The sequence below is a fragment of the Sminthopsis crassicaudata genome, chromosome X (assembly GCF_048593235.1).
Source record: "Sminthopsis crassicaudata isolate SCR6 chromosome X, ASM4859323v1, whole genome shotgun sequence".
NCBI lineage: Eukaryota > Metazoa > Chordata > Mammalia > Dasyuromorphia > Dasyuridae > Sminthopsis > Sminthopsis crassicaudata.
Window position 1 is genome coordinate 15,908,295 of NC_133623.1, and position 25,575 is coordinate 15,933,869.

The window sequence follows — 25,575 nt, forward strand, 5'->3', positions numbered from 1 at the left end:
TCAGTTGGATTGTCTCCTTAAAGGGCACGATATATGTACTGGAAAGGTTGCTCAGCTTGACTTGTTCCTCGAAGGTCCAGGTACCTGAGGTAGACAAACTAATTCACTGCTAAGCTTGAGCAAGCAGTTCACCTGTCTGTGCTGATTTCTCACTAAGCTTGGTTGCTGCTACACTGGAATGGATGGGGTAGGCTGCTCAGCCACTGAGCAGCTTCTGTCAGATGGTACCCTACATATTGTGCTGCCACTGGACACTAGCTACCAAAAGGTGCCAGGAAGGCTGTTTTGCTGTTGAGTAGATGCTCCTGGCCTAAACAAGACAGGTCATTCAGTTGCTGGTGTCTATTCAAGGTGCAAACTGATGCATAGTACTTCCTGGATCACTTCTCTATATGTAGTTGTAGTCCTTTCTACCATTAGCCACTGGACTGACTGCATGTGCTCTTCAGCTGCAGTGCCATTTAGGTTATTGATTCATCCCTTAGTTCAGTATTGGTAGATGCCTTTTCCCTTTGATTGCAATTGAGCCTTAACTTTGAGGTTGTAATTGCCAAGCAAGATATGAGGAAGGCCCTATCTCTCCTACTAGGTAATGATTCAAGATTCCCTTTCCTCACTAAAACAATCTATATTGCCTTAGGATACTCAGTTTCAATTCCATCAGTTTATCCTGCCATAATTACTGGGAGTTTTATAAAGATGAATAGTAGGGGGAATGGAACAAATATAGTGTGTGCCCTCAAGACAATTTTGTTTTATAGTTCTTCTCTTGATATGCAATTAAGCTTTTTAAGCCCCAAATCCTTCTTAGAGTGGGGAAAGTATGATTCATAATGTGGTGGAGAGGGGTGCTGCTGCTGCTGGTATTTGCAATTGTACTAGAGGAAAGTTTCCTTAAAACTGAGTTAGAGAATTAGTAAAGCAGAGTTCCACCTTGCTTAAAATCATGATTGCTGTGGGGGCAGGGCTGAGTCCACTAGTAGGGGTTAAGTTGGCCATAGTTAGGAGGAAGTGGAGGAATAGAACTAAATAAGTCACCAGTACTTACCACAGGGTTTTGGACATCGAAGACAAACCTCTGTTGAATTTAATAGAATTCTCTGGATCCTTCAAATCTCGCCGTATAGGTGAATACCTACATATCTATAAAAACAAACCACTTAGAGTTACTTCTATGTCCTTACTATAGAGAAAAGTGATTTAATTTTATAAATTAAACAACATTTATTAAATACTTACTGGATATGCTTAATAACTGATCTTCCTGCCTCAAGTGTTTCAGCACTATAATCCATCCTCCATATAATAGGAAACTGATCCTTCATAAGTGGAACCATATCATGCCCTGCCCCATATTCATTCAAACTCTGGTAGCTTCCTATTAACCCCAGGATCAAATTTGAACTCTTTTGTTTGGCAATTAAAAGCTCTTCATAGCCCTGTCCCTTCTTACCTTCTTAGTCTTCTTACACTTTATTCTCCTTCACATACTCCACAATCCAGCACTTAGCACTGTTGCACATAACATTCCATCTGCCAGTTCTGCCTTTTCACTGCTTATGTTTGGAATGTTTTTCACCTCTAACTTAGAAAATTACTTGCTCTAAGATTCAGTTCAAATTCCATCTTCTACAGAAGGCCTTTCCAGTTTCCCCCCAACTAACCTTCTGAAGTTACCTTCCAACTATATATGTACTTATGTATTTTGGATGTACCTATTTATTTGTCTGTTGTCTCTGTCATTTATAATTTAAGTTGTTCTTGTACAAAAAAATAGTTACAGCAGCTATTTTTTGTAGTGGCAAAAAGTAGAAATTTAAGGTTTGCCCATTAACTCAGGAATGGCTGAAAAAGTTGCCATATATCACTGTAATACAATATTACTGTGCTATAAGAAATGATGAGCAACATGGGTAGGCTGAGCTAACATAATAAAAATTACAATTCTACATAAGTCATTCTGCTTATTAAGTTCCATAACAATCAAATTGCCAAAAAATAATTTTATAGATTGAGAATAAGTAACAAAATTCATCTAGAAAAATAAAAGGTCAAGAATATCAAAGGAACTAATGATAAAAATGCAAAGGAAGATGGCTTGGCCATCCCAGACCTAAAACTGTATTATTAAGCAGTAGTCATCAAAATCATTAGGTACTGGCTAAGAAATGGAGTAATGGATCAGTGGAATAGGTTAGGTACAGAAGACACAACAGTGAATGACTACAGTAATCTAGTGTTTGATAAATCCAAAGACTCTAGCTTCTGGACTAAAAATTCACTACGTGACAAAAATTGCTGAGAAAATTGGAAAATTGGCAGAAACTAGGCATAGACCAACATATCACACACTATAACAAGATAAGGTCAAAATAGATTCATGATTTAGACCTAAATGATATTATAAGCAAATTAGGAAAGCAAAGGATAGTCTCTGCCTGTCAGATCTTTGGGAAAAGAAAAATTTATTACCAAACAAGAAAAAGAGAACATTATGAAATGCAAAATGGATAATTTTGATCACATTCAATTAAAAAACTTCTGCCCAAACAAAAAACCAAATGCAGCCCACATGAGAAGGGAAACAGAAAACTAGAGAACAATTTTCACAGCAAGTGTTTCTTATGAAGGTGTCATTTCTAAAATATATAGAGAACTGATTAAAATTTATAAGACTATAAGCTATTTCCCAAATAATAAATGGTCAAAGGAAATGAGCAGGAAATTTTCAGGTGAAGAAATTAAAACCATCTACAGTCATGTGAAAAAAATGGTCTAAATCATTATTTTTTAGAGAGACAAAAATTAAAACAATTCTGAGGCATCATCTCACACACATCAGATTGGCTAAGATGACAGAAAAAAAGATAATGATAAATGATGAAGATAAATGATAAATGTGAGGAAAATTGGGATACTAATGCATTGCTGATGAACTGATCCAACCATTCTGGAGAGCAATTTGGAACTATGACCAAAAGGCAATATAATAATGCATATCCTTTGATCCAGCTGTGTCACTAATGGATTGACATCCTGAAGAGATCATAAAAGAGAAAAACAGACCAACTTGTGCAAAATGTTTATGGCAGCTCTTTTTGTAGTGGCAAGGAACTGGAAATTAAGTGCATGCCCAATTCAGAAATGGTTGAATAAGTTATGGCATATGAAGGTAATGAAATGCTAATGCTTTTTAAGAAATAATAAACAGGCCTGGAAAGATTTACATTAACTGATACTGAGTGAAGTGAGCAGACCCAGGAGAACACTGTACTCAGTAACAGCAAGATTATGTGATGATCAACAATGCAACAGTTAGCTATTCTCAGTCGGTTCAGTGATCCAAGATGATTCCAAAAGACATGCATGGGATGGAAAATGCCATCCATATCCAGAGAGACCTATGAAGATTGAAAGTGGATCAACCCATATTAGTTTCACCTCTTTTTGTTTCTTTCTCATGATTTTTCCCTTTTGTTCTGATTTTTCTTTAGCAGCATGACTAATATGGAAATACTTTTAAAAGTATTTTACATGTATAACGTATATCAGATTGCTTGCTGCATTGGGGAAGGTAAAGGAGATAGGGAGAAAAAAATTGGAACTTGAAATCTTACAGAAATTAATGTTGAAAAATATCTATATATAATTGGAAAAATAAAATACTATTGAGAAGAAAAAAAAAGAAATGGTGAGCAAGCGGATTTTAGAAAAATCTGGAAAGACATATAAACTGATGCAAAGTAAAGTGAGCAGAAGGAGAACATTGTACACTGTAATAGCAATGTCTTACAATGGATCAGCTGCAAATGACTTGGCTCTTCTCAGAAATTTAATGATCCAAGACAATTCCAAAGGTCTCATGATAATGCTATCTACCTCCAAAGAAAGAACTAATGGAATTGGAATCAGATCAAAGCACACTGTTCTTTACTTTCTATATTTTTGTGTGTTTTTCTCCCTTGAGTCTGTCTTCTTTCTTACCATGAAAAATATGGTAACACGTTTTTAGGACTGACCATGTATAACATCAAACTACTTACCATCTCAGGTAATTTTTAAAAAGGAATGTAAAATTGTATTTACATGTAGTTGGGGAAAAAATAAAATATTTAAAGAAAAAAATAATGTAAGCTCCTTGAGGACAGGGACTGTTTCTAGTATATAGCACAGAAATTGTCATATAGTAAGCATTTAGTAAATGATTAGTAATTAATTGCTGGTCATTATGCCAGGCATTGAGTAGCATATGAGGATAAATTAGAAAACCTGTCCATAAAGATCTTAAAAGCAAGCATATGTATATAAATAAAGACAATATAAAGTAGAAGGTGTATGAGAGGTACAAAAGACCTAAGAAGAGAGAGAGAGCTTTCAGCTGGGGTAATCGGGCATCTTGGATGACATGACATCTGATCTGAGTCTTCAAAGGCAGACAGAAATTCAATTATCTTAAATCAATAATTGGGCATTTTTATTAAAGGGTTGGTAAAAAAAAAATACCTTCACACCTTCTACTCATTCTACAGAATGTACATGACCACTTCTGAATCTTAGCTGAGCAGGAAGTCACCAACTACAATTCTTAATGTAAATTCAAGGACCACCAGCTTTTTAAGTGTGTCTAAGAAACACATCAGACCCCAAAGTATTGTCACCTGATCTAGTGACCTCTAGGGACTCCAGAACTTTCCTAGCTTTCCAGTGGCTGAACCAGAAGGTCCACTGAGCCTTTCCATCTCCTTTGAAAACTATATGGTATCCCTTCTAATTAAAATGTCAAGTACCACACATCAGAGATTGTCTTTCTTTTCTTCATTTGTATCTCAAGGGCTTAGAATATTGCTTGTCTCATAGTAAGTATTTAATAAATATTCATTCATTTATGTGTTGCTGTCCCTGTACTTTCCAGTTCCATAATTTAGAATATATAAAAAAGACTCAAAGATCTAGGATTACAAGTGAGGGAGTTTCAGCTTTATTCAAATTTCTAAGTAGCCCCACGGGAGACCCTAATGGTCAATTGAGCATAGAAAATAGATGTTCTTAAAGTAACAATGGAAGAGACTATATGAACTCAAATATTACAGGAAGAGCAAAGAAAAAAAGTTACATAGTCCTAAAAAAAATCCAATTGTTGTTCTTCTTGGTAGAGATGATCAAATGGGTGGGGGCACCTGATTTAACTGAATTGACGTTTTACTACCTTTTGGTCCTTTCACTTTTATTACCTCTCTAATAATCTTGTTACTATTATCAAGATCCAAGAAGACAAAAAAGATATTTGTCACATACCCTCTCATAGAAGATGAATGAATGTTGTTGTGTCCATGTCTTTTTCTAAAAGAGTTCAAAGGATCTTAGAAGTGCTCAAGAAATTGAAATAGTTGTAGAAGGATACAGCAAAATAAAATGCATAGTTGAATTATGTGAACAGACATTCATGGCCAGTGTCAATAATGGGGCATTGTAAAGGGAGGGAAGCGATGAGGATGAGGGAAAATAAGAAAGACTTGGAGGGATTACATTAGATGCAATTTGAAAAAGAATAAAACCTACCATTAAAGTAACTTAAAAGTGGTGTAGAATTAAATGACTGTTTCCAAAAAGAGCTGACTCTAAAATTTTTAATATCTAGGTCAGAGAGCTATGTATTTCTCCCCTCTTTTTTCAGATGTATTAAGCTGAACCAATGTTCTCTACTATTAGAGATGTTTGTAACGTATATACAATCTGCAACTGTATAATTCAAAGTAAAAGTAAAATCATCAGGATAAGATTTTTAGAACAAAAATAATCATGTTGGACTATTCTTCAACTATCTCAAAGCAGCATATAAGAGGAATAAATATTATATGATTTATAAACAGAAACAAAGAGAGGGGGAAAATAATACAGGATGAATAAGTGAACTCAATAGGATAGTGATTTTTATTTGAATTCAATAGATACAATTAACTTTTTGCCATGAAGTTTCAAGAGGTATTAATATGCAAGAGCTCTAAATGAAGTCAAAATAGACTTGGGAACTTATACAGAAAAGTGAACCAATTCCACAGCGATGGTTTTCATTTTTAATAGTGAAGAAAGAGCAAATGAAAAAGTACAATTTCCATAAGGATGGCATCTACATTCTCTCAATCTTTACTCTGAGGCATACCTAACTTAAATCAAGCATTCTGCTATGCTTTATTGCCCTTGAAAAAGAGAGACATAAACTAGATCTTTGTTCCCCACAATCCACAATGAACAGGTCTATAATAGCCAAGTGAAAAATCTTGGCTGAGATTTATGACAGGCTCAACAGTGCATCCATTTGGCTCAATCCATTCATTCTACAAGTATTTATTGACAATTCCCTGTGTGGCTCCAATTCTCATAGATACTCTAGGGGACACAAAAACTAGAAGATACCATTTTTGCCCTTGAAGAATAAGCACATATAAAAAGTCGAGTAATACAAGACAATACATGATTGAGCATCAAATAAGTGCTGTAGAACTTCAAAGAACAGTTATCACAATGGGCTGGCAATCATTATCCACAATTTCAAGTAAAAAAGGGAGTGAGTTTTGAAGGACGGATAGAATATAGGTAATTAAAAAAATAGTCATATAAGATAGGAAGCTAAACCATATGCCAATAAGAGCCAGAATAAGCAAAAAATGTTTGAGGATCAATGAGATCATTTTTTCCTGGATCAGAAGATTGTTGTAGAATTGTAGAATGTATACATACTACTTCAAGGACGTGAGATTTTGTTATTGTAAGAAATCTTTATACAAAGAGCATTCAAGAGTTTGCTAAGGCTGAAAAAAATCATCAACTTCCAACTTCAAATTTAACTAGGTGCTCTAGACAATTTCATTCCATCTCCTATCTCTCTGTATTTGTGCAGGCTTGCCATCCAAGCCTGGAATGAATGCCCTCTTAATCATTGTCTCTCAGAAATCCTAGTTTCCTTCAAAACTCAGTATAAGCACCACCTCGTACATGAGGCCTCTCCTGATTCCCCTACTTGTTAAAAATTTATTTCTTTGTAATTTATATGTATGTATTTTGCCTCCGTCCAATAGCATAGGAACTCCATGATAGCAAGGATTACTGCAATACTATATTACAAGCCTAGTCCAGAGCAGATGTGTAATAAATAGATTTGACTCTTTTGCTGGCTCTATTCTCAGGAAATAAATTTGCTCAAGATTTCTGATATTTAGACTGGTAAAGAAAAGAGTTAAGGGGTAGAGAACTGTTGTTAGGAATCTGAACCCTTACCACATGGGTGAGAGAATGTTTTCTTTGTTTGGCCCTAGTGGGTAGAATTAGAAGGAATAGATGGAGGTTCAGTCAATCAATAAACATTAATTAAGTGCTTAATATGCACCAGGCACTGTGCTGAACTGCAGTTAAACAGATGTCAGTTTGAAGGAAAAACTTTTTATACATAAGAGCTGTCAGAAAACAGCCAAGTGAGCTTCCCCAAACTGTATATTAGAAAGGATATTTTTCTCTTTGGTGAAGGTACCGCTCACTACTTCTCCTCCACCTGAGACACCAATGGACTAAGTAGGTCAGGAAGCCATTCTACTGTTAAGCCATTCAAAGATACCCACAAGACCCTTTTGGACCCCAAAGGAGCCATTCACTAGACCCACATCACTATCTGCCTCTCACCAGCTGCAATCTGAGATCAATCAAGAAAAAAATTAGAGGAGCCAAAGAAAAGAACTTGAAAGTGAAGGAACCTTTTCGAATGCCTACTAAGACACTTCAAGTCATAAGTAGAGAAACAGTTAAAAGACTTGAGATGGGTTCCAGATGAGGATCCACAGATGCTTTATTGATTTGCACAGTCCTTTTGAAAATGTTACTTCTATCAGCATTGAGCCACATGAGTCACCACTCCAGATAACTAATCATTCATTTGTTTAATAAATTGATTGTAACTATTAAAAAAGAATGAATATTTTGTTCAAATACTGATGTGGCCTCTGAAGTTACTTTCCAGTTCAGGCTCTGTGATTCTATGACTGAAATATGTGTTAGGCTATGTTGAATGAAGTCATTTTATATGAAGTTTACATAAGTAAGCCTGTATAGTATTCCATAAAAATCTCAGTTACTAAACAAAAAAAAGCAAAATTGGAGTTTTGTAATTCAACGTTTCCATCATCTCCTTAATGTCATCTTCTTTCCAAAGTCACCTATTTTTTCTGACTAACATAGTCTGTGTGGGTGCTTCAGATGCTCAGAGACTGCAACTCACAGCCGTCATGTTGAACATCTTGAGTAGTATTAGATGTGTTTTCCACTCAATAACAAAGATCATATTTATATACTAGCAAAAGAACTTGAATGATGGAATCATAGATCTATATCTGGGAGAAACCTTGGGAAATGCCTAGCACAACCTCCTCATTCTACAAGTTAATAACCTAAAGTTCAAAGAGGTTAAAAGAAGGTAATAAATGCCTGAGCTGGGATTCAAAGTTGCTTCCTCTGACTCCAAATCCAGTGCTAATTTCATTTTATAACATCACATAAACACTTAAGTTTTACCTATGGGACTGGAGGGTTGTAAATATTAATACCTCATGTGATATTTGCAAAGTTTTTTGCTTACAGCGAACCCTGAAAAGTAAGTAGCTAGTGCATTCCCTGTTTTATAGATAAGGTAACAGAAGCTCAGAGAGGTTAATTGTTGTGTATGCCTTTGCACACCTAGCAAATGTATGAAGTGAGATTTGAAGGCAAGTTTCTTGATTTCCAAGACACTATCTACTATACCCTGATGTCTTTCTTTTATTTATGGGATCCTTTATTTCCACAAGGGAGATTACCATAAACATATCAGAAGATATTCTAGTCAGTTTGGAAATAGCTGTGGGTCTGGACCTTATACTGCTAATCAGAGATATTCTAAGGAAAGATTATAGGAAAAGAACTTTAAACAACCAGATGAAAAAATGAAAATGTTTTTAAAAATCAATCACCTTACACAATATCATTTAGCCATCTACATGTGTGTATGTATACGTATATACACACATACATACTCTGAACTTTCAAACCCATTAATCTTCAAACAAAAGATAAGTAGGAAAATGGGGGAAATTGTTATAGCAACTTTCTTTAAAAAGCCCTCATTTCTCAAATAAAATGGAATGGAAGTGCCTTGCAGAAACTGTAGAACATATATGGACATTCTATAAGTGATTCAAGTTAGCTAAGTATGTGTTAAAGAGAAGACTCTGGCAGAAGACTCATTGGAAAAGTCCTCCCCTGCCTCTTTGCTCCAGTGCTCTTAGGGGAAATACATACAGATATACAAACAGAAAGCATAAATGTAAAGCAGATAATTAACAAATATATACAAAGTAGTTAAATACAAGTAGTATGGGAGGAAAGGGATAAGCATCTAGGGGAACACAATGACGTCAGCAGTAGATGGTGCCTGAACTGCATCTCGAAGAGAGGGACTTTGTCAGGCAGATACAAAGAATTAATGCACTCCAGGAATAATGCAAAGTCCATGAAAAATACATGGATATGGAAGATGTAATATCTCATCTCAGGAAGAGAGTAGTGGTCAGATTTAGTGATTTAGAAAGCCTCTGTAGAGATGAATTGAACCCATAGGAACTGAGGAGATCAAGTATAAAGATAAAAGATCAGACTGCCTAAGATGTAGTCGCAAGGTAAGCCGAAAGATGTCAGAATGCAGAAAGGTAAATAATGTCCAATGACTACCAATTGAGAACCAAATAATGACCAAGAACTTAGTCTATATTTTCCAAAAAATATAAACCTCCTCAAAGTTGTGTCCCAGTCTCCCAGTGATCACACTTGGTGATATTTACAGGAATATTCATCAAATCAATGAAGAACTCATTATATAAAGGAACCAAGATTAATTTTTAAAAACAGTATACAGAGAAAGAGCCATGCAACAAAGTAAAACTTTAAAACAGAGGTTCTTAACTATCCTAGGTCTGTATTCCAAAAATAATTTAACAAATCTCAAATTTGTATAGTTTCCTTTGTAATCCTATGCATTTTATTTTATACATTTAAAATATTTTGAGAAGAGGTTCAGAGGTTTTGCTGGAATGCCAACATTTAAAAAATCATTTTAGCTCCTTCTGTACCTTCTTTACGAATTTTTGTTGGTCTTATGTCCAATTTGTATTTTTTCTTTGACACTTTGCTCATAGATGTGTTCAGATCGACGTTTCCTGGTTTGAGTCTTGAGCTTCCTATTACCACAGTAGCTGATCATGGTCAGGGTTTTGTTTGTTTTTCTGTTTCCTCATTTTTCCAGACTCCTTGACTTAGGACTTTGTGTTAATGTTGGGTTCTGCTCATTTCTAGGAGGCATGTCTAGTCTGAACTTTCATTCCATTCACAGCAGGTCTAGGGGACAGCAACTATCAGTGCTTTCCAAGCACTATGATCTGGGTAGAGATTATCTGAGTCCTGTTTTCCTGTTCTGAACTCTATAAGTTCCCAACCCAGGTTTGGTGGGCTTGGTTAAGTTTTCTTTTCTTTTTTTTTTAAATTAATTCATTAATTTTTTTATTATACCTTTTTATTTACAAGATATATGCAAGGGTAATTTTTCAGCATTGACAGTTGCAAAACCTTTTGTTTCAATTTTTCCCCACATCCCCCCCCCCCCCGCAGATGGCAGGTTGACCAATACATGTTAAATATTTTAAAGTATAAGTTACATACACTATATGTATACACGTCCATAGAGTTATTGCTGTACAAAAAGAATGAAATCTAAAATGCAGGCAGGCAAAAATAGAGGGATTGGGAATTCTATATAGTGGTTCATGCTCGTCTCCCAGAGTTCTTTCACTGGGTGTAGCTGGTTCAGTTCATTACTGCTCGATTGGAACTGATTTGGTTCATCTCAGTGTTGGAGAGGGCCATGTCCATCAGAATTGATCATCATACAGTATTGTTGTTGAAGTATATAATGATCTCCTGGTCCTGCTCATTTCATTCAGCATCAGTTCATGTGAGTCTCTCCAGGTCTTTCTGAAATCATCCCGCTGGTCATTTCTTACAGAACAATAATATTCCATAATATTCATATACCACCATTTATTCAGCCATTCTCCAATGGATGGGCATCCACTCAGTTTCCAGTTTCTAGCCACTACAAAAAGGGCTGCCACAAACATTCTGGCACACACAGGTTCCTTTCCCTTCTTTAAGATTTCTTTGGGATATAAGCCCAGTAGTATTGTGTTAAGTTTTAATAGATTGCTGCTGGACTCAGTCACTGCATTACTAGGCCACTGAGGGGTTCTGCAGGTTCAGGGTAACTGAACAGCTGGCTTCTTTTTTGGTCTGGATCTCCTACTGCAGGCATATGAGCTCTGGTCCTGAGCTCAGATAAATTTAGGAAACTTTTTCTTTGCTCAGGCTTAAACTAGATTTAACTTGCTTGTGACCATTCCTTTTCACCTCAGGTCTATGACATGGAACTGGGTAACAAGCAAAACAAGTGCCTAATGACATTCATTCCTAGCACTAACTCAAGGCTTTTATTGAGTGTCTCTTTTCCCCCTTGGGATTTATTTTCTATCCCTGAATGTGAAAAGCTTCCTATTGCCCCAATCATTAATGCTGCACTCCTGGCTTGTCCCACTCCAGGGTCTAGAGGCCTGTTTTTGTCAGTCTACCATTTTTAGGTTGTTGTGGATAGGTATACTGGGTAAGCTGGACAAAAATGTTTCTATTCATTCCATCATCTTGACTCTGCCCTTGATTACACGTATTTGAATTTGTACTACTCTCAACCATAATTATGTAAAATACTGTAAGTTGTTCAATTTCCATGGAAATATAGTGAATTTTAACAATACAATTGTTTTATAGACTATATGATATTTAATGAATTAGAAGATAGCTGTTTGATATTCTGGTTTGTGATCAGCGCATATCACTTTTATCAAAAACAAAGCTACTTCTCTGATTAAGAGGGTAACAGTTCATTACTAAATATCTCTGCGTATTTAAAGCAATCCTTAAAATGCTTATTTTAGCTGTACATCAAACATGACCAATTAGGAGGAAGTAAGTATAACTCAACTCTTTCTCATAACTGCTACTAACAAAGACAGAAAGAGAACCAGACTAAGTCATGATCAGAAAATTCACAGAAAAATAACCCTGAATCATCTGTTTAGGTGAAGCTAATGCAAGGAGCCAAAGTTCTGATGGCACTACAGATCAGTCCTCACTAAAAAGTGTCATGAAGAGGAGACTAAACATTTATGTACATGGCAAAAATTGGTTCTAGATCGAGGAGGGTCTGGCTTGATGCAAGTAAGGGATAAGGAACTGAGGCCAAAAGGCAGTTTTGCCATTCACCTCACAGATATATGTCACAGATCCAGTGTGGATCAAGGACAGGAGGCTGACTTTCCAGGAAATGGAGTAGTTGTGTGTTGAGGCTTTACACTAAGCAGGAATTAGGAAGAAAATTAGCTGCGTGAAAAAGAAAGTGGAGGGGAAAGAAAAATTCAGTTCTTTGAAGCTATAGATAGAGCCTTCTAGCCAGTAAGAGGAGCTAGACCCACAGCACTTCACTGGAGTGCCAAACAAGAGCAGATCTACCCAAACCCAAACTGAGGTCAGAAAAGTTAACATTTTATCCTAAAAGGTAACAAACCAACATAATCAACAGACAACTTATTAATTAGCATGATCTAAAAACAAGTTGACCAAATTAGATAATAAATATTAAAACAAAGTCAAAAGAGTTAAAAGATAGAAGAAAATGTAAGATATCTTATACTGAAAATAAAAAACAACCTGGGAAACAAGCAACCCAGGAAATCAAGGAAAGATTAATTAAAAATCATTGGATTTTCTAAAAACCATGGCTAAAAAAAAAGTACCTGAATATCAAATCATGCATAAAAACTGCCTATGCAAGGGTAAAACTTTTATCGGTGTCAAATTCCTTTACCTGTCCAGTGGATAAAGTGCAAACAAAAAGAATCATCAGTAATCTTCTGAAAGAAAAGCAAAACGGAAAGTACTTAAAAGATCATAGACAAAATTGAGATTTCCAGATCAAAGAAGAACGTAATAAAAGAAAAAGTTCAAGTACTGAGGAACCACAGTCAAGATCACAAGAGATTTAGCAGAGGTACTGTAGAAGAAAAGAGTATATGGAATATTACATTACAAAAGGCAAAAAATAGAGGTTTGCAATTCAGAATATCTTACCTATTACAAGCAAGAATCACTCCACAGGGTAAGAAGAGTGGGAGGGGAGAGAATGGACATTTAATGAAATAGAGGATTTCAAAGTGTTTCTGAAGATAAGGCTAGAGCTGAGGAGAAACTGGGAAACAGAAATACATGAGTAAAGAAAAATGAAAAACACACAGAACAGTCTGAAGGGAATAAACAAGGTCAAAGTATTGTATGGAGGAGATGATACATATGTTTCCTCATAACTTTAATGTCATTAGGATTCATAGAGAATGTTCACTGAATAGTTTTCTTTTGTTTGGATTAAAAAAAAAAGGAAAAAGAGGGGAAATTAAACATCTTATGGAAGAGAGGGGAAAGAAGAGAGAAGGAACTTAAATAACTGTGGAAGGAACAAGTACAGAATTCTATAAAGGAAGCTACACCAAGGTTAAGTAATTTTCTAGGGTCACTTGGACTCAGGTATTCCTGACTGTAGGCCTTGCACTATGGGGTTCAGTGCATGCAAAGGCAGAAAAGTAGAAGATTGATCCCTGAGTTTGAGGAAGAGCAAGAAGGTCATATCACAGTTAAGTTTTTTTTAAAAAATGTAAATAACTGCATATAAATCATTGAGTATTTTTCAACTAATGACTAGTAAAAAACCCTCTTATCAAACATTGAAATGGAGAAGTAAAGTCATGTATTTATGTTTATGAATGTCATTTGTCATCTTAGATCCCAATGGAGCCATATCTTCTTGTGAAATCACAAGGGAAACAAGAATATGCAGCGATGAGAATGCAAAGTGTGCCACTATGTACACTCCTCAAATTCATTCTTTATTTGTAATCATAAAACAAAGAATAATTGTCCAGTTGATGCAGTATAAGATGACAAGAGAAACTCAGATACTATAATGCGGCAAAATAACTTCTAATTAAAAAAAGAAAAGAGAAGACAGGAAGTTCCATTTCTAAAATGCTTCCCATAAAGAACCTTGTATTCTCTCTCAGACACCTTGTGCAATATACCCCATAGGATGATATATCATCCTCTCTCTTTTTACTTCTCATCTGCTGGAGTCAGCTGGATTTATTAACATTTCATGGCATGAAGAGATTAAGGTGTTTTTTTTCCTTTCTGACTTGGAATTATGGACCATGTCTACATGGTATACAGTGATTAATCACATCATTGTCGATGGTCAAACTGGATAATTTAGGCTCCTAGAAAGAGAGTTATTTAGGTTTCAGAGGGTTGCCAAACTTGATAAGATTTAATATTTTACATAAATAGCTATTTTCTCTCAAATCCACTCAGTTGCTACAATCCCCTCTTGTTTATATCAAATACAAATGTTTATTATTTAGTTTTCTATATGGCCTTATAAAATATTTTCCTGTTGAAGATATTTCATCATAGGCAATAGGCTTCCAAAGGAGTTGAATTTCTTTTAACAGTGCTAAATATGTGTGAGAGTGTGTGTTCTATACCAAATTGCTATTTTTAGCACTTCCTTCTCCTATGGCACAAAAGTCACAGCCCCTCCATTCATGCACAAGTTGTGCTATTCTTTTCCATGTCTTCTCAGAGATCATACATAAAGGATCCATGTGATGTTCTATGAACATTCTTCCAGATAACCTGACATTACATGAGAGGCAAACAAGCAAGCCATTAGTTGTCCTTAAGACAATACTGTTATACTTTCTTTGCTGCTCCTTTTCTTTACCTTCATTCTCTTGTATGGTGAGTCCTAGTCATACATTTAATTTAATATTTGTTTTTTGGGAGTTATAGAAATTTTGATCTTTTAGAGACTGTGATACTTTATGAATCTCCTTGAACAATCTTATTAAGCTTCCTACACCTTACATCCTCAAGGATATTCTCTGCAGTTCAGTGACACTAGCCTCCTTGCTATTCTTCAAATGAGATAATATTTGTAAAGACTTTAGTGCAGCAAAATCCAGGAGTATCTTTAGCTTTTCTTTGTATTATCAACACTTAACACAATATCTGGCACATCTTAGGCACTTAATAAATGCTTAATAACTCTACAATCTGTCTCCACTTTAACACTGAGTCACAATCTTGGCTCACACCGTATTCCCTTTTGCATAATTTATAATATAGCCAAACTGGAATATTAGCTTTTGCCAGGTTCTGACATTCCATCTCATATCCATGTGCAACTGTATAAGCTGTTCCCCATGCCCAGAGTACACTACCTTCTCATTTTCCCCTCCCAGAATCCTTTTTATCCTTTAAGTCTCAGCTCATAAGGCACCTCACCGATCAAGTCTTTTCTGATTCCATCCTATCACTAAAGTCTACTTTTCCTCCCCAATTTCCTTGTATTTATTTAACTGTACAGTTTCATGTTACAAAGAGGAAGGGGAAATGAAAGGGAAAAATAAGCATTGATACAGTGTTATGTGCTAGGTACTATACTAAGGGTTTTTTTTTTTTTTTTCAAATATTATCTTATTTGATCTCCACAAAGGCCCTGGCTGATAGGTGCAATCACATTCCCATTTTACAGATGAAAGAACTATGGCAGACACAAGTTAAGAGTCACACAGACAGTAATAATCTAAGAACTTTTGAGAATTTGTGGGACAACAAGGTGATCAAATCAGTCAATACTTAAAGAAATTCATCCAGGCTATTCACTGGAAGGTCAAATGTTGAAGATGAAGCTTAAATACTCTGACCACATGATGAAGAGATGGTAGTGATTGGAAAAGACCATGATGTTGGGAAAGACTGCAAGCAAAAGGAAAAAAAGGGATAGCAGAGAATGAGATGAACAGTTAGTGTCACGGGAAAAAACATGAACTTGGACAAACTTTGAGAAATAGCGAGGGATAGAAGGGTCCATAGGGACATGAAGAGTTGGGCACAACTGAATAACAAGATTAAGTAATAGAGCCAGAGCTTCAAAAAGTTATCAAACTGTGCATATCCTTTGACCCAGAAGTGTTACTACTGGCCTTATATCCCAAAGAGATTTTAAAGAAGGGAAAGGGACCTGTATGTGCAATAATGTGTGTGGCAGCCCTCTTCGTAGTGGCCAGAAACTGGAAACTGAGCGAATGCCCATCCATTGGAGAATGGCTGAATAAATTGTGGTATATGAATATTATGGAATATTATTGTTCTGTAAGAAATGACCAGCAGGATGATTTCAGAGAGGCCTGGAGAGATTGACATGAACTGATGCTGAGTGAAATGAGCAGAACCAGGAGATCATTGTACATGGCAACAACAAGTTTATATGATGATCAATTCTGATGGATGTGGCCATTTTCAACAATGAGATGAACCAAATCAGTTCCAATGGAGCAGTAATGAACTGAACCGGTTACACCCAGCAAAAGAACTCTGGGACATAAGTATGAACCACTACATAGAATTCCCAATCCCTCTATTTTTGTCTGCCTGCATTTTGGATTTCCTTCACAGGCTAAATGTACACTATTTCAAAGTCCGATTCTTTCTGTGCAGCAAAATAACTGTTTGGACATATATACATATATTGTATCTAATTTATACTTTAACATATTAAACATGTATTGGTCAACCTGCCATCTAGGGGAAAGGAGGGGAAAAGTTGAAACAAACGGTTTTGCAATTGTCAATGCTGAAAAATTACCCATGAATATGTCTTGTAAATAAAAAGCTATAATAAAATAACAAAAAAACAAAACAAACAAAAAATAGAGCCAGAGCTTGAATTTGGGCCTTCTAGTTCCAAAGCACAGTTTATATAGGAATGGAGAGGCTATTATTCCCATCATTGGAGAAGCAAATGTTAAAAAATTATCAAGTTGGTATGGAACACATAAAATCCACTCCTGGATTCTGGAAGAATGCCATTAGGACACAAAATTGGAATGGATTCTTATACTCAGAACAGTATAGGTCCTATCCTACCATGTCGTTTCACAAAAACCTTCACAAACTTACTCTGATTGACTTTTCTAAGCTTATCACACACTACTGTCTTTTACACATTCAATGGTTTGACTTGTTATTCCTATGGAAACTAAGTTCCTAATAGAGACTAACTTTTTCCTCTCCTCAGTGTCTATCAAAGCAGCTGTCAAGTAATACCTGTCAAATAATTGATATTTTTTAGAAAAGGACAAGATAAGCTTACTTGGTTGGGGTAGGTAAAGGAAAGGAAAAGGAGGAAGAAATATGCCAGTCTTTGGTGTCGTCTTGATATTCTGCAACACCACTTGCACGACATTCATGTAAAAGGACTTCACTGCGGTTGAATTAAGATTATCAAAGAACACTTGATAGATACTCTCACTTGTTGCTATCATTGAAATTAAACTTGGTCTTGGAGAGAATAACAAATAAGTGAAAATAAGACTAGGGGTTTGACCTAAACACCAATCAAATTCAGAAGTTAGAATGTATCAGGATTTGTTGACATATGGAAAGCCTTCCACTGCTACTGATTGCTATTCTAAATATAACCAGAGACTGACAGATGGCCACAGATTTTGTATTTCATACTGTTTTTAAAAGGAGACACTAATCACCAGGATCAAAGGGTAGTCACAGACTATTCCTTTTCCCAATCACTTTAGCAGCTTAGATGAAATTTACCAAACCCATACGGTAATTTTTCCCCTTGAAAATTAAGTTTTGTTGATGTTAAAATCTTAAATAAGATATTAGAAAAAAGACTTCAGAAAATCATCCCCAGGATAATACACTATGATCAAGTAGGATTTATACCAGGAATGCATGGCTGGTTTAATATTAGGAAAACTATTAGTATGGTTGACCATATTAATAATAAAATTAATAAAAACCATATGATCATCTCAATAGATGCAGAAAAAGCATTTGATAAAATCCAACATCCATTCCTACTAAAAAACGCTTGAGAGTATAGGAATAAATGGACTATTCCTTAAAATAATAACTAGCATATATTTAAAACCGTCAGTAAACATCCTATGTAATGGCGATAAAGTGGAACCTTTCCCTGTAAGATCAGGAGTGAAACAAGGTTGCCCACTATCCCCATTACTATTCAATATAGTACTGGAAACGCTAGCCTCGGCAATAAGAGCCGAGAAAGAGATTCAAGGAATTAGAGTAGGAAATGAGGAAATCAAACTATCACTCTTTGCAGATGACATGATGGTATACTTAGAGAACCCCAAAGACTCTGCTAAAAAGCTATTAGAAATAATTCAGAGTTTTAGCAAAGTTGCAGAATACAAAATAAATCCTCATAAATCCCCAGAATTTTTATACATTACCAACACAATCCAAGAGCAAGAGATATAAAGAGAAATTCCATTCAAAATAACAGTCGATAGTATAAAATATTTGGGAATATATCTACCAAGGGAAAGTCAGGAATTATATGAGCAAAATTACAAAACACTTGCCACAAAAATAAAGTCAGATTTAAATAATTGGAAAGATATTGAATGCTCTTGGATAGGCTGAGTGAATATAATTAAGATGACAATACTCCCTAAACTATGTGCTATACCAATCAGACTCCCAAGAAACTATTTTAATGACCTAGAAAAAATAACAACAGAATTCATATGGAACAACAAAAGTCGAGAATTTTAAGGGAAGTAATGAAAAAAAAAATTAAATGAAGGTGGTCTAGCTATACCTGATCTAGAACTATATTATAAAGCAACAGTCACCAAAACCATTTGGTATTGGCTAAGAAATAGACTAGTTGATCAGTGGAATAGATTAGGTTCACAGGGCAAGACAGTGAATAAAAATAGCAATCTAGTGTTTGACAAACGGATAAGAATTTATTATTTGACAAAAACTGCTGGGAAAACTGGAAATTAGTATGGCAGAAACTAGACATGGACCTACATTTAACACCACATACTAAGATAAGATCAAAATGGGTCCAAGATTTAGGCATAAAGAACAAGATCATAAATAAATTAGAGGAACATAGGATAGTTTACCTCTCAGACTTGTGGAAGAGGAAGGAATTTGTGTCCAAAGGAGAACTAGAGATCATTATTGATCACAAAATAGAAAATTTTGATTATATTAAATTAAAAGTTTAATGCAAACAAGATTAGAAGGGAAATAACAAATTGGGAAAACATGTTTACAGCTAAAGGTTCTGATAAAGGCCTCATCTCCAAAATATACAGATAATTGACTTTAATTTATAAGAAATCAAGCCATTCTCCAATTGATAAATAGTCAAAGGATATGAACAGTTTTAATTTCATCATCTGAAAATTGTCTATTTCCACTCATATGAAAGAGTGTTCCAAATCACTATTGATCAGAGAAATGTAAATTAAGACAACTATGAGATACCACTACACACCTGTCAGATTGGCTAAGATGACAGGAACAAATAATGATGAATGTTGGAGGGGCTGTGCAAAAACTGGGACACTGATGCATTGTTGGTGGAGTTGTGAAAGAATCCAACCATTCTGGAGAGCAATCTGGAATTATGCCCAAAAAATTATCAAAATGTGCATACCCTTTGACCCAGCAGTGCTACTACTGGGCTTATATCCCAAGGAAATACTAAAGAAGGGAAAGGGACCTGTATGTGCCAAAATGTTTGTGGCAGCCCTTTTTGTAGTGGCTAGAAACTGGAAAATGAATGGATGCCCATCAATCGGAGAATGGTTGGGTAAATTATGGTATATGAATGTGATGGAATATTATTGTTCTGAAAGAAATGACCAACAGGAGGAATGCAGAGAGGCTTGGAGAGACTTACATCAACTGATGCTGAGTGAAACGAGCAGAACTAGGAGATCATTATACACTTCAACAATGATACTGTATGAGGATGTATTCTGATGGAAGTAGATATCTTCAACATAGAGGAGAGCTAATCCAATTCCAATTGATCAACGATGGACAGAATCAGCTACACCCAGAAAAGGAACACTTGGAAATGAGTATAAACTGTGAGCATTTTTTTTTTGTTTTTCTTCCCAGATTATTTTTACCTTCCGAATACATTTTTTCCTTTGCAACAACAACAACAACAAAATTCGGTTCTGCACATATATAATGTACCTAGGATATACTATAAGATATTTAATATGTATGGGAATGCCTGCCATCTAGGGGAGGGGGTGGAGGGAAGGAGGGGAAAATTTCAGAACAGAAGGGAGTACAAGGGATAATGTAAAAAAAATACCTATGCATATGTACTGTCAAAAATGTTATAATTATAAAATTAATTTAAAAACTAAGTTTTGTTTTAAATGATATGAGCTTTGGCATAAACTGTGCTTATAATCAATTTCAGTGTTCAAGTGGTTAACAATAGGCAGGAAAAATGGAGGGTGTTTTTGTTTTTGTTTTTATTTCATAGATAGAGAATACAGTGCTAGTCTTGGAGACAAATAGTCATGGGTTCAAATCACACTTTTGACACTTTCCAACTGGGTAAAGCAAGTGACATTATCTTGTTGATCCTGTTTTTTCATGTAAAAGAGAATAATGCCTCTGGTACCTACTTCATTTGATTATTATGAAGTTCAAATGAAGTAAGGTACTTAACAGGTCTTGTATAACTTAGAACTATATAAATGCTAGTTTTAATTATTTGTCAAGCTATAAATATGGTATGAGTGTATCTATCCTATAGATATGATTAATTTCAGTAGTAAAAAAGGCATAGTATATTAAACAGTACTTTTAATATCAGAAAAACTTATTATTATCAATAGCTAGCATTTATATACCCCTTCTACATGCCAGGCATTGTACTAAGCACTTTACAAATATCTCTTTTGATCCTTACAACAGTCCTGCAAGGTAAGAAGTATTATCATCCTACTCTTACAGATGAGAAAGATGACGTAAACAGAAGACAAGTGACTTGCTCAAAGCCACATAGTTGACACACATCTGAAGCCAGATACAAATTCAAGTCTTGCAGAGTGCAGGCTCAGCACTCTAGTCACCATGCCATGTCACTGCAGTAGAATTCTAAAACAAGCTTGAATCTGCCATAATTTGCATAACTCTCTCTGAGGGCTAAATATTAATGATTTGCTTCGGAAATTCCACAAATAAGTGTTCCTCCTTTTCCAAAGCTAATGCAATAAAATACATTAGTGGTAAAGGTAGCCATTTTTTAAAGGAAGGCTGAAAGGTGGAAGGAGATTTCCCAAATGAAACATATTTCAGCTCTGTGCTATCCACTAGTGAAGACAAGCTATTTTTGACTAGGACTTTTCAATTTTCTTTTCAATCTGTGCTTATAATCAATCATTTCTTCTTATTGCTACATCAAATAGAAATTTGACATTTGGGGTTTCTGTGTTAAATCTGCTATACAGTGCCATGTCACATTGAACTCATTCTGTATTTGGGGATGCTGCAGAATGCACAGCAACTCCATGTATGAGCACTAATGACTATGTTATTGAAATATGATTCTATTTCTGTCCCCTTAAAGATTTCCTATTGCTTTACCCTGGAATCATTAGGACAATAATAGTCAATATTTAGATTGCAGTTTTATTTTCCACACGTAATTGCTTAAATAATGGCAGCTATGATTTGCTTAAAGGCAAACTAAAATGAGGAATTTTTTTTCTTCATGATAAACAAAGCCTGAAAGCTTCATGTCTGCAAATAGAATTTATAACAAATTTCATATGAAAAAGCAATGAATTTTAGCCTTCAAAAATTGTGAGCCAGTAAGAAATCTGGCATAGGACTAATAAAATATAAACACTTATAGTCACTTCTTATTCCTGAAGCTGCTAAATGGGAACTCACAGCTTAACATAATAGGCAATTTAGCACATAAATGTGCCCCATAAAAGCAAGATGTTGGCAGCACTGAACAATAAATGTTAACCTTGGGGCAAGCTGTTACTGAGGTGTTAAAGGCTCCTGAAATTTTAATGAACTTGTTTGTACATAAGAATCATCTATACTAAGCACCAAGAGGTAATCTGCCACCTCCAGAATGCTTATAGTTACCACTAGGACGTTAAACCTGTGATGTTTGACCTATTTATGAAATTCTCTTTGTTGAGGTTCATAAAGATCATAGATTTAGAGCTAGAAAGGACCTTACAAGTCATAGAGCTAACTCCCTTCTTTTTAGAAGGCTGGAAACTAAGTCCCAGATCAGTTAAGTGATTTGTCCAAGGTCACACAGGTACAAAGTGGCAAAATCAAGATTTTGGCAAAAGCTGATCCTCTGACTCCAAATATATGGCACTGGCATGATAATGTGGAAATACATTTAGAAGTATTGCACACACTTAACCTATATCAGATTTCTTGCTGTCTAGGGAAGATGAAATTTTGAACACAAGGTTTTGCAAGGGTTAATGCTGAAAACTATCTCTGCATGTATTAGGCAAAAAAAAGCTATTATTATTTTAAAACATACATTGTACTATTTTAAGGCAATTTTATTACTTTCCTATTTCTCCTATTATCTCTGCTGAGAACGCCATAAATGCATTATGATTTCTTCCACTGCAAAGAAAAAAGGAAAATTTATGACCTGAAGTGGACTGAGCCCTGTTAGCAAAAGCATAACAAAGGACACTTATGATCTAATCACACAAGGATGATTTAACTCGACTCTTTTCATTTTGCTGATCAGTTCTATATTACAGTCATTTCTCTCAAAGACCTCCAATGGTTGCTCTAATCCCCAACGGATGTAACATCATCTTGCCATCAATTACCCGACACTCAATGAAAAGAGAAACCAAATTTAAAACAGATTCATTCAGATTTACCAAGAAGAAAACCCCTCTAAGAAAGCAGGGTGTCATCATACAGAAAGAAAAAAACAAAAACAAAAAAAAAACCTCCTTAGAAATGAAAGCCAGATTAAAATCCATCCACATAATACAAATTCAGAATTCCCTGGGTAGACACCTACCTATGGTAACTCCGTTAAGAATTAATTACACTAAATTAATACAAGGGATAATGTTATTAAAAAATTACTCATGCATATGTACTGTCAAAAAAAATTTATAATTATAAAATTAATTAAAAAAAGAATTCTTAGGTTTAAGAGCCTCTTACAGCTTTCCTGTTCTGTAGAATTTTTCTTCTTTAATCAATCCTTCACATGACTGGAAATATAATCTTTCAAATACTCATTCCTGATTGTCTTATTACTTTAATAAAATAATCTTCTTTTAAAAAAAAGAATTAATTACACTTGCTTCACTTTCATCTTGGTATTCCCAGTGCCTAATACTATAGGTTTAACATAGAGTGGGCATTTAATATTTGGTTGTTTAATTGAAAAAAATAATTACACATTAGTTTCAATTTGATACTACAATTCCATAATGGCCTAACCTGCCAACAGACCCTACCTATCTCTCCTTCTCACTATTCAGTTCATCACAGCTACATTCATATGAAGAACATATTCTAAATTGTTGATGGATGAGTTTTCAATTTTATTTTTCTTAAGGGAACTTTCTTCAATTATTTTTCAGTAGCTATTTTATGATCTGTGTTCTCTGCAAATATCTGAAAACGGGGAAAAGTCAGCTAAAGGCTCTTTAACATGTTATCTTCAAGTAGATATTAAATCATCTTATCAAGTTACTCAATTGGGAGATATCCTTACTTATAACCAAATATTCTCATAATTTAAATGCTGTTGAGATACCATTAATCAATATTTCTGACATTTTCATTTGATTAAAAAAATGTACCGGGACTCAATTTTGTTGTTTCTCTTACTTATAACATCTTTTGGAGTGAATAGATTTTTGTGAAGCTCATCTTGCATTTTGTCTTTTAGCCATAATTACAATCAAGAATTTTAGTTTCATGTATGAGACTACCTGCCATCTAGGGGAGGGTGTGAAAGGAAGAAGGGGAAAAGTTCAAACCAAGGTTTCTACAAGGGTCAATGCTGAAAAATTACCCATGCATAGGTTTTGTTTAAAAAAAGCTATAATTGAAAAAAAGAATTTTAGTTTCTCTTATAACTAATGTCATTTAATTGACTTTATACTCATACTCTATTAAAATTAGGTTTTTATAGTATTTTCACTCTTTTTGGCATTGTTTGCATCTTGTTTTCTTTCTCGTTTTTTTTTTTCCTTTTTTACATGATTTTTCTTATGCAGCATAATTGTGTATATGCGAAGAAGAACATATATTAGATTACTTGACATCAAGTGGAAGGGGTAGGGAAAAGGAAGGGAAAATTTTGGAACACAAGGTTTTTCAAGGGGGAATGTTGAAAATAATCTGTGTATATGTTTTGAAAATAAAAAGCTTTTTTAAAAATTAGGGGTTTTTTAAAAAGCACATTTAGCTGAGTATACATTTCCCCATATTTCCTACCTACCATTTTCAAAATGTATACAATGATACATCTCAAGTGTTACTAAAAGGAGCCACTGAGATCCTAAAAATGGAATACTGAATCATGGATTGTAAAAAATAAACACAAGATCAAAAATTTTTATATGTGAAGAATCTTCACCGGGACTATTCTTCTGTGGCCCATAAAAAAAAATCAGAGGATCTAACTAATAGACATTATATGAAAAGCCTATCAACATCAGGAAGTAAATAGGCCACTAGTGAGCAAAACAGGCTATTATTTAAAGTGAGTAACCAGAGCATTTAACAAATGTATAATATAAAGTCACTGTTCTCTGTGTTTAAAAATGACAATAGAACAAGTGATGACTATTAATTTATAAGAAAGTGGCACAAAAAAATCAATGGATAAAGCCCACCCATTAGTTTTTGGCTGTCAGTCATCATTTTTTGCTAAAGATGACATGGATGACAACTTTCACTTTTTCTCCCAGTCAGCCTACGCCCTGGTCCTCATAGGATAGACTGATTTCAAAGGAGGAAAACCCTGTTTTCTGCATCCTTCCTCCTTCCATTACATGTTACCCCAATTCTCCCGTAAGGCTCAATGTTCTTATGATCTTTACTCATCCTAAGGATGTCATTTTGTAAAATGTTTGTTCTCTCCCTTCCTTTCATTCCATACTTCTCTGGCTTTTTATACATCTCAGGTAAAGTAGTATCTTCTACAAGAAATCTTTTCCAGTCCTCCTTAATCTTAGTGTCTTTCCACTGAGATGATTTCTAACTTATCCTGAATATATTTTGTCTGATTTTAGTTGTTTAGCAGTTGTCTTTTCCATTAAACTGTGAGCATCTTGAGAGTGAGAACAGAGGGGATTTTTTTTTTGTTTTATTCTGCCTTTGTATCCCCAGCACTTAGTACAGCGCCTGGCACATTGTGGGTATTTAATAAATACTTGTTTATTTATTACTGTTGACTTCTTTGCTTACCTCCACCTATTTTCTTTTTAAAAGGAA

The 25,575-nt window shown here is 34.9% G+C and overlaps 1 long non-coding RNA gene across 1 annotated transcript in view; it reads right to left on the reverse strand.

Annotated features, from left to right (window-relative positions):
* Positions 1 to 1,047: 1,047 nt before the first annotated feature.
* LOC141548504 (uncharacterized) overlaps positions 1,048 to 25,575 on the reverse strand; it is a 53,540-nt gene continuing 29,012 nt past the window's right edge. Inside the window, exon 3 of the long non-coding RNA XR_012483984.1 lies at positions 1,048 to 1,143. This is a non-coding gene — a long non-coding RNA (uncharacterized LOC141548504). The remainder of the gene's footprint in view (positions 1,144 to 25,575) is intronic.